The sequence below is a fragment of the Sorex fumeus genome, unplaced genomic scaffold, assembly GCF_029834395.1.
Source record: "Sorex fumeus unplaced genomic scaffold, SorFum_2.1 ptg000032l, whole genome shotgun sequence".
NCBI lineage: Eukaryota > Metazoa > Chordata > Mammalia > Eulipotyphla > Soricidae > Sorex > Sorex fumeus.
Window position 1 is genome coordinate 6,590,456 of NW_026606089.1, and position 11,179 is coordinate 6,601,634.

The following is an 11,179-nucleotide window of genomic DNA, read 5'->3' on the forward strand; positions in this document are numbered from 1 at the left end:
TGATGTACAGATCCCATGATCATGAAGAAATGACATTCACTGTCTCTTATAATCTTTAGCCTGAAGTCCATGCGGTCTGATACTAGTATGGCTACTCCAGCTTTGTGGAGGTGTTCTTTTCTTGAAGACTTGTTTTCCAGCCTTTTACTTTTAGCCCATGGTTGCTTTGATTGCTCAGATGTGTTTCTTGCAGGCATCAGAATGTTGGGTTCAGTTTTCTAATTCATCTTCCTATTCTGTGCCTCTGAATTGGCACATTTAGTCCATTGACATTGAGAGAGATTGTTGTTATGGGGATTTGTTCTATCTTTATGTAGAATTTTTGTACTTGTGGGGATTGCCTTAGCTTAACGTAGCCGTGTTATTTCTTCTTGCAACAAAAATATGGAACTATTTACAAGATTGCATGTCATCTCTGTGCAAGGACCATGATAATCTCTGTATCATTTCAATTTTAGTATATGTGTAACCAAACCTAGTAGGAGTTAATTTTTCTCTTCTGATTACTTTGAGTGTTGTCCTTACATACCCTATGGCAGAGAGTGTTACCTAATCAAGGAAAGTATTTCAAAGCAGCTTGATAGATTTAGAACTTTAATGTCCCAGAAAGAAAAATATTGTTTTTACCATATTATCTTTTACCAAAATTAAAGCATCAGTTTTACAAAATAATTCTTTTGGAAGATGTTATATGAGTCCTGTTTAATGCCCTTCCCTGAAACCTTCATTAAGACCATTAAACTAGAGCCTTTTGCTGTTCTCACCTCAGTCCCGTGTACATCTCCAGGAAAAGGTGGATGGTGTTGTCTGCACTTTGACCACCTTGAATGTAAGTAGGATTTTTCTCCTGAAGGAAGAGGTGAGGAGCATATTGATGATTTCATTCCACATTATTATACGTTCAACTTGAACGGAAGTTGAGACTCATGAGGCTCCTGTAAAGGACAGATAAAAGGGTCTCAGTGAAGTTTAATGGCCAACACACATTAACAACACAGATGACTCAAAGCAGCCTGTGTGCATCTTTGTATATAGTGAGTTTCATATCTAATGATAGTGATTCTCAGTCATGACACACGGGCAAAACAGACCTATAATTAAAAATCTAGTTCTCTGAGCAGAGTGGGGTTTCTTAGGTGATTGAACAAGTGTGTAGTAATTTATTACTAAGCACATACGTAGTTTGAATGATGTGTACTTTTTGATCTAAAATTAATTCCAAATATGTCTAAAATGACAGTCTCCTGATCCCGCACCTGGCTTTCTTCACCGGGGTCCCTTGGAGGGGGTGTGTTGAGTTTCCCTCACCGTGCCAAGCAGAGCCCCGGCACCTGAAGACCTCTGCAACCAGCCATAGGTACGCGTTAGACCACTCTCCCCAAGCTTGAAGGAGCCTCATGCATGAACAAATCTGACAGAGGAACCCAGGTGTGCCCAACCGGGGGATGAGATCTCCAAGGCTGCTCAGATCAAGACTGGGCCCCCTCCAACCAGATCCCCCATCTCCTAGTAGCTAAGTGTTACAACCACGAACTGCCCCTGGAGTCATGTAATCCCATCAATGGCCAAGATGCAGAGACTGGATTTTGTTGATAAGACAACAACAATTATTGTCCAGTTCTTACTCTGAGAGAACCTGGTAGGCATCTGCGAGTATCTTGCCCTTGTGTTTACCAGTCATTTACACTTCTTTCAATACAGATTATATGATCATGGTTTATGCTTATTTTTACTATTGAAGTTGAATAGCTAAATAATGATTTATTTCACAGCACTAATTTATTAAAAACATTCATCCTTGGCCTATCATATTAATTGTCAGTATTTGTTGGTTTTGGTTGTTTTTTGATTACTTAAATTGGTTTTGGTCCTTTTCTTTCAGGTTGAAAAATTTTGACACAAATTAATATATGTTTTTCTTTATCTTCTACAGTTTTAAACTGAGAAAAACTGTTTGTTTTGTACAAATAAGATACCTGTGCATTTACTATTTCTTCTCATTTTATTTACATTTTAACACATCTCGATTCATCTACAACTTATCCTAGTAAGTGTTGTCATATTGAAAGAAACCACCAATTTTTTCAATCATAGCACTGTAGCACTGTCCTCCCGCGGTTCATCCATTTGCTCGAGTGGGAACCAGTAACATCTTACAACAAATTGTGAGACTTGTTGTCACTGGCTTTGGCCTACCGAATACGTCATGGGTATCTTGCCAGGCTCTTGCTATGTGGACGAGATTTTCTGGGTAGCTTTCCGGGCAGAGGAATCGGAATCAGGGTTGGCCTCCTGCAAGGCAAATGCCCAACCCGCTGTGCTGTAAACGTTATCTAAAATATACTAGTAATACCAAATGTTGTTTCATTAACAGTGCAATATAAACAATTATTTAGTAATTTTCTTGATTTATTAATGAAATATTTAAGCTCTTGAGTATCATGGGAGTATTTTTCTAACACAAGAGTCTGACGAAGGTGAAACTGTTATAACCGTCTTGTAGAATTCCATCTCCCTAGCCTGCTTCATTCTACACCACTCTCTATCCAATCCGGTCTTCTTCTGGGATTCAGACCTCCTGATTGGCTAGCCTCTACCTTTCAACTGCCTACTTTATGACATCATTCTCCCACCAAACCAACCACCAACTGATAGAATCTTGGGGGTCCCATGTAGTTGTTTGTAAACAAATTTGAATCATCATGGCAAGTGACGAGTAACCAATGACCAATCACCAGTGAGCAGTAGTCTATACTGAACACTTGTGGTCTTAAGCCGCTTCAGTGTTCAGACGTAATCTCGTACCGTCTCCTCTTCTCGTCTACCTTTCATAGGTATTTCCTCTTCTCTGACCATGTCAGGTAAGGAATAATACTTTTCAAAGCTTTTCATTAGATTTATCGTCCCTAAACTTAGCAGTCAAGTAAAAAGAGCACGTAGTAATGAAAGAAAGTATTCAAGTAGAATTTTATAAGCCTCATTTTAGCTTGACTTTGACATTTGCTGTGTGATTTTAGACACTGGCTTACTTTCTCTCACATACAAAGTGTTTTTCCTCATTGATTACATTATATTTTAGACATACTTAGGAGCTCAAATACACACACACATACACACACATGCACATATATATATATACATATTTATATATGAGTGTTGATTCTCTGTGTTTCTTTTTCCTTTTAATAGTGAATTTTACATGATATCCATTGAAAACAAGTAAATCAGAGACAGTATTTTTACAGAAACAGAAAATATAGATGCTGTTAAAAACTGTTAATATATACTAACATGTGTTCTCTCTAATGGTCTCTCCACTTGTATTTATACTTCAGTATTTTGAATATAGTGATATTACAAAGTAATAATCATTGATCTTTAAGTTTTCTATTTAAACCAGGTAATAAGAAAATATGGGGCATGGGGAAGGTGTGGAGTGCTGAGCGTTAGGGAGGCAAGCCCTCTAAGGTAAGCAAGTTTGGGATCACTTTCATCAAACTTTGACCAATCGACACCAAGACAATATGAGGGAGAAAAAAATGGGAAAGAAAGAAAGAAAGAAGGACAGAAAGAAAGAAAGAGAGAAAGAAAGAAAGAAAGAAAGAAAGAAAGAAAGAAAGAATAAGGACTTCGATTACCAAGAAGGGGAAAACGTTTGGACATAAAGTTAAAGAGAACCAAAGACTTAACATCAAAAAAGAAAGAATATATATGAAATATCCTGAGAATAATCCACTGAGAGCAAGTCAAAGAATTTTACTTCAATACATGTCAGGACTAGAAAATATACTATGCCTTCAATAGGGTACCAGTAGGAAAAGCTCTTTATCAGAAAGCCATCCTTGCTGGCTTTTTTCCTTATTATTTCTAAGAACACAGTACTTGGTACTTGAAAATTTGGAGTATAAACACGCTTCAGAAATGGTGCTCCCCATAAATAGCTAATAGTGTTTATCTAGGGCGGTGGAAGACACAGAATCTTCAATGTTTTTATTACGTTCTGGTTTTTAAGTTCATGTATGCGCTGCCTGTTAAAATAAAAAAAAATGGTATATTCTAACTTGAATCAGGAGGTTTGATTCATTTGTGTGGTCAGTAGGTTCCAGGTTAAAGCTGCTTGTCATCTTTACAAATATTATTTCATGTGATTTTTTCTTCCTAACATGAGAGTACTTTGATAATAGTCAAGTTTTGTTTTTAGATCCTAAGAGGAAATAGAAAAATCAAGTCTCACATGACTAATTACACATTTTTGTCATATTTCTGAATTCTGAGTTTTCCTACATAAAGATATTTTATGGGATTTTGGTGCTCATTTATTAAACATTGAGAAGAAAGTTTTCCTGTTTGATAAATATAATTCTAATCTAGGGGTTGAAAGTAAATTTGCAATATTTTGTGATCACTTTTTAAATGGTCTTTTCTGTTTCTTGTGTGATCAAGTTAAATCCTCAGCTATGTTTAACACGTGTTGTTTGCTGGTTAATATTCAAAGGTATTGATGAGTATAATTTTTTGTAATTTTGAAGTTTCTTTCTCTATTTTACTCATTTAAAACATTTCTTGTCTATGAAATACAATCACGTTTATTCCTATTTTCTTTTTGTTATGTAGTTACTGATAAATCCTTTCTCTTTAATGGACTGGTAAAGTGTCACTCAAAAATCACCTTCTATTCCATTTTTTGGCTAGCAGTTTTTACTAAAATAAAATACAGTCTTCATATTGTATATGTGGAGCAATTTAGTAATAATCTTATTGGACTGTTTTATTTGGTTTTGTTTGGGATGCCATCCACTGTTATTCAAGACTTACTCTTGGGTCTGTTCTCCATAACATACCGTACTATGCTGCTTGCTACAGAGCCCAGATTTCATTAATATCTACATAATTCTTTTTCAGTTCTGTGATACATATTTTTCATGATGTTTTCTTTACACTTCCTCCTATGTAAATAACATGAAATAGAAAAATTATATTCGTGTATGCATTATTATTCTTAGAGTTATGAGTAACTACATTGTTGATAAACAACTTAATACACAGAATTTAAATAAAGTTTTCCTTCCAAAAATATTTCTTGGGAAAAACTCAAGTAGTGATTTTTGAAGTGGATCAAAAATCAGGGTAACCTTCAATGCATCAACAAGATTAAGTTGTATGTGAACCATAAGTAACAGGTACTCACCTGATCTTGGGGAAGTTCCCATAATATCTCCAGCCCAAAGTAACCTGGCGCTGATGCCAACTCCAACTCAGGAACAAAAAGTTAAGAATTTTGATCAGAAGAAAACTGGGCTTTCAAAACCTCTGGAGACCTACCAGATCCCAGTAGACCTAGATCATGCAAAGATCTGCAGGTAATGAACACCACTGACACCATCACTCTGAAGCAGGTGGGAGAAAATTCAAGTGGCACTAAGCGGACCTCCCATGCAAAACGGAAGAACAAAAAGGAGGCTTCTGAACCTCTTGAGGGATAACCCAAGGCCAAAATCCAGCCAAAAGTCTGAGAATGCTTGCTAAGGGGAGCAGGGATTGTTTGTAATGCTGCAGTCAGTGAGAGGTGTCCTGTGACCACAGCCAAAACTAACAGCAAACCTCACAAAGCTGCCTCCCGCAGGATCAGCAAGACAAAGAGCCATGGGCAGGAGAAGATAAAAAACACCAGAGAAAACTCTAAGAAAGCTAATGAGTGTAAGCAGCTAGGGAACAAGGTCAAGGCAGAAGAAAAGTCCACCATTGGCAAGATGAAATGCAAGGAAACTCAACCTGAGCTTTGCCAAGAGGCAGTTAAAAAACCCCGCCACTACCTAGGCATACACATGCTGGATTCTGTCCAATTGTTTCATGCTCTGGGGAAGAGTGATCCAAAACTTGGAATCTCTTCCTCCCAGGTCCTGAGTAGCTCAAAGAACCCCAAAGATGTCAAGCCATACTCAGCTGTCAAGCCATGGCTAGGTGCTACACGGGATGGAAAAGGCCTTGAGAAAACTCAGGTCAAAGCACAGAAATCAAGTAGCAGTGCTGAAAAACGCTCATCTCCATCCCAGTCTGAGCTGCCACCTCCTGGGAAGGTCAAATTGGTACCTTTGCCGTTTCTTACCATGGAGAATCCACAAGCTGGACCTGTTCCTCGGAGACGAAAATCTGAAGCCACACATCTTCCTGCTGCAGCTTACCCTGCCAAGCCTGGCTCTACCAATGCAGCTCAGCCAAATGCTGCCAATTTTTCCCCGTCAACCACTGCATTTTTGCCTGGTCCTTCCAATCCTGCTAAGTCCATTTCAACCAACCTATCTCGACCAGGTTTGCAGAACCCTAGTAGCCGGCCTATTCATCAGCCTGCAGCTTCTAGACCTGCTCCCTACAAGACAGCAGCTGGCACTTCTCTACAGCGGGAGCCTCCTTCTGTCTCTGTGAACAAGCGGCAGTCGTCACAACAAGTGCCCAAACATCAGAGTCACTTTCTCCTCCAAGACTTCTGTTTCCAACCGATTCCATGGAGAAAACCCAATGTTCCTGAGCCAGTCATGTCAAAGCCCATCACCAAAGAGCAGAGACCAGAGCGTGAGGCTATGAAAAGTAAGGCTCAGCAGGAGCTTGAACACAGAAACTTGAACACAGAGCCAAGAGTAAGACTAGAGCACAGTCAAGTATGCCCATCACTGGTGTCCTTGAAAAAAATGGGAGAAATGGCACGGTTTGTGGTTTTCGGTTAAAATAATAAATTTGGAATAGGCTGAGGAAGGCAGATGAGTCTAAGATGATGAGAAGAAAAGTAAAAATTCTTCCATGGAGGCTGTGTTTACACCTCATGGCCTCCTTTGGGAAGGAAGCAAATTTGAGACACATCACTGAAAGGTTTGTGTGGTCTATCCATAAATGATGGTTGGGGAATGTGAACACATACACTGTGGAATAAACCTACCAGATGAGTGATCAATGCCCTCAGAGTCATTCAAGGATGACTCTTAACAAAGAAAAAGCCAAGAGAACAGTTGACGCATGAAGCCTGAAGATCAGCTCCTGGTAGATGCTAAGATAAGACACCATGTCCTCGAGCCCTCTTTTCAGCACCCCTAGCTGCACAATTTCAATTATTCCCAACAATATTCAGAGTTGCTATCGTGGTGACACTTTACTAGTGAGTTTCAACAATGCGGTCCATTGCCTATGTAAGTCTTTGGATTTGTAAACTCCCCAAGGTAGCCAAGCCAGCTTTCAGGAAATTTCTGGTGGCGGGAGCTCAAATTATATTAGCTTGAGGGGCTGGTCTTTGGTCTTCCATGGTCCCTGTTGCCTGTAGCTTTCTCTAAACATCGCTTTTAACTGCTGTTCACACAAGAACCAACTTTATAAATGGCGTTGTGGTTCGATTGTGGTAGGTACCATACAAAGACATGCGTCCTAGGTCACCACTCCCAAAGCAGTTAGTACGAATTGACCGTGAGCCTGGAAGGAAGGTTGTGGTAGAAAGAGATGGTCCTAGGAGAGTTAATGGGGTGATGGATGGTTGGAAAGGAAACCGGGAAGGGTAGCGAAGTGGAAATCTGGTGATCATCATGGGATAATTGGTGGATTTTTTTCAAATACGTTAAAAGATTTTTTGAAAATGAGATTCAAGACAAACATACGAAAATAAGATAGGTTCCAAAGTACGGTTTACATATAAGACCCAGAAACCTGAAGGGGCTGGCATTCCTTCTGGAGCTTTCAATCATACCGTTTACTAAATATGTTATTTTCACATCAATTACCTGTGGAGAGGAATAGTGAGAAACAGAATGCCACCAGAAAAGCAAACTGGATGACCACCTTCATTAAAAGCCAGGTGGAAGGTGTTCACATGGATCCCAAGTGCAAATATATGTTAACAGGAACATATATTTAACTAATTCTGCTTGGTAACAGTAATAACTTTGTTGAAAATGGGGGGAAATGAAAGCAGTTTCTGACTGACATGAGACTAACCAGTTAATAGATTTTCTCAGGAAAGGGTAGTTGACTGGCTGGGAACAGAAAAACGTGAAAAGTGTTTTGCTACCTTTAATGTATGGCTGGAGGGAATTGATCCCAGAAATGTCCTAAAAGTAACAAGCTTCAACTCTCTTGAAGGAATGTTGTATTCTTAATCACTTAATCACTTAACTTCCCGTTAGTCTTCGATTTGCTTGAGCGGGTGCCAGTAACATCTCCATTTGTCCCTGGCGCGTGCTAATGTAGCCCAATGGAATCTGTTCGCTCCGGGAACATGGAGGGCCTCAAACCGAACTTTAATGATCTTGACGAAGAGGTCAGACCATCTGGAAGGTGGGCGGCCATGCGGTCTTTTGACATCCCTTGGAATCCAGTCGGTAACAGCTCTAGTCCAGCAGTCTTCTTTAAATCTCATTACGTGACCAGCCCATCTGATTTTCGACACCTTGGTAATGAGACAGCGTCCCTGATTCTTGATCGTCAACGGATGTCAGAACTCCGGATTCTTTCTCTCATTCGAGTGAAACGTGATATTCCAAGCATAACTCTTTCTATTCTTCTTTGGGAGATCTGAATACCGTTCTCATCTTGTTTGCGTAGGGCCCAGGTCTCTGAGGCATATGTTAATGCAGGAAGAACAGTGGAATCAAAGAGATGTGCCCGGAGCCGGAGGTTCTTCGTCCTCTTAGCTATTTCTTCGACGTTCTTGAAGGCATTTCAAGCCGCTCTCTTCCTCCTGCACAGCTCGGGTGCCAGGTCATTTGTCATGTTGACCTCTCGAACTAGGTGCACATGGCTGATGCATTCGGAGATGGTCGTTCCGTTGAGAGCGAATGGGGCGTCAGGAACAAGGCTGCTTCTCATAAACATTGACTTCATAAGATTCAGCTGCAGTCTTATCTTCCCAGTCTCACGGTCAAAGTCGGCCAGCATCTATTTTCGTTGACTACGCACCAACATCTCATTATGATGACAGAGAAATCGAGAAGTTCTACATGGAGCTGGAGAAGTTCTATAAAGAAGACCACACCTTCTACAAGATCATTGTGGGTGATTTTAAAGCCAAGATAGGACCGAGAAGATCAGCTGAAGAACTTCACATCGGGACCCATGGCCTAGAATGGAACGAACAGGGTGTGAGACTGTCTGAGTTCATCATGTTGACCAAGACCATTCATGGTAACTCACAGTTCCAGAAGGCAGAATCTAAATGATGGACATGGGAGTCTCCCGGTGGACGATTCCACAACGAAATAGACCACATCATATTCAATCGATGGTTTTGCCTGACAGATGTCACTGTTGTCCCAAAATTTCGAACGGGATCGGACCACCGTATACTTCGTGCAAAATTCTACTTCACAGAGCAGGGAGATAGGGCTACAAAGTTCAAAAAGAGAACTCCCAGAATGACCACCAACTGGGAACTCTTTGGTACTATTGCGGCAACATGGGAAGATGCCACCGTTGACAACATTGAGGAGGAATATGATCAACTGGTTCAGCACCTTCATGAATGTGAGAGGAATGCCAAGAGAGAGATAGCCACAAAAAATCGCCTATCTTCGAAAACTCTTGAGCTAAATTGCCAGCGTGGTTTGGCGCATGCCTCAGGCAACCACAAGCTAACGTCCAAGCTCGCAAAGCAGTGCAGAGATGCGAACAAGGAAGACCTCAAAGAGAGAAGAGCAGAAGTACTGGTAGATGCGGCAGAAGCCGGGAAAAGTATTCATAACGCCCGCCTGCCTTTGTCAACTATAAGACGAAGATGACTGCCCTCCGATGTCCTGATGGATCCGTCACATCCTCCAGAATGGTAATGGAGAAGATTATCCATGACTTCTTCTCAAATCTCTTCGATAGTCATGTCCACTTGCTGACATACCAAATTCCACAGGATGGATATGTCCTTCCCAATGTTCTCCCTTCCGAAATCCGACACGCCATTTCGTAATTCGTAATTATGTAATTCGAAATAATTCGTAAGAATTATTTCCCTAGATCTCACTAGTATACATGATAGTCATATGAATACATCTGTGTGGATACATCACTGGTATCTAATTTAGAGAATAGATATATAGAGATTAGATCACATAGCTGAGTTTGATCTCAACTTTTCTAGTCACTCCCCTGCCCCCCACACACCCAAAGACTTGTACGAATCCTTATGTATCCATGACTTGTCCTCCTCCCCTCTCCCAGAATCTTTTAAAATTTCTTTTCCAGTACTAATGTAATGCACTTTAGAAAATCTTGAGTTAACCTTAATTCTTGTCATTTAGCTTTTATATAGAGAACCAAGAAAATCTTATTAAAAGTGTATTTTTGTATTCTTTGAAAATGGTAATAAGAACATTATCCTTGAGTCCCTGAATATACATTATATAAAGAATTTTCTGAGAAATTCCCTGTATAAATCAATACTTGAAGAAATAAATGACTTCTCTGAATGAGAATGAACTGGGACATTTCAAAGTACCAATCAGTGAATCAAAGATGAATCATAGCATCCTATAACTAAAAATGATCTTGATGTACTCTAGTCAACACCATTACATTTTTTTCTTATACCAGCTGATAGCACTTTTAATTTTTAAATTATTATCCATTCTTTTTTATTAGTGAAACACCATGAGGTACAGTTGTAGACTTACATACCTTAGTGCTTGGGTTTCAGTTATACAAGTATCAAGTACCCATCCCTCCACCAGTGCCCATTCTCCACTACCAATGATCACAGTGATCCTCCCACCCCCCATCTCCCCCACTCCGCCCCAACTCAGGGCATTCCCTTTTGCTTTTTCTTTGCTTTTGTGTGCTGTGGTTTGCAATGGAGGTCAGTACCATTAAATTTTCAAAGAAGAAAATAGGCCCCTAGATGTTCAAGACACTGCTATTTCCTGGGCTTCTTCCCAGTATGTACCCTGCTCCAAGCCAGGCTTTGGAAATATGCTGGGAAGGAAAACTGGATGTTCCTTTCCTCACACTGACCTGAAAGACTCTTGCTGATTCTCAACCACATCAACTATTTCATTTGTTGCCTGATATCACCTCCTGTCCTTTATTTAAAAAAAATTTGATTTGTTTCTGGAATATAAAGAAAAAAACTGAATGTAGTAATAAAACAAAAGCAAAGTCAAACCTTTACACTCTAACATCAGAATTGTCCTTACAAGAGGGGAAGTAAAGGATTGAA

General features: G+C 39.9%; 1 pseudogene; it reads right to left on the bottom strand.

Annotated features, from left to right (window-relative positions):
• Positions 1–378: 378 nt before the first annotated feature.
• Positions 379–475, bottom strand: LOC130025789 (uncharacterized; annotated as a pseudogene).
• Between the last annotated feature and the right edge of the window lie 10,704 nt (positions 476–11,179).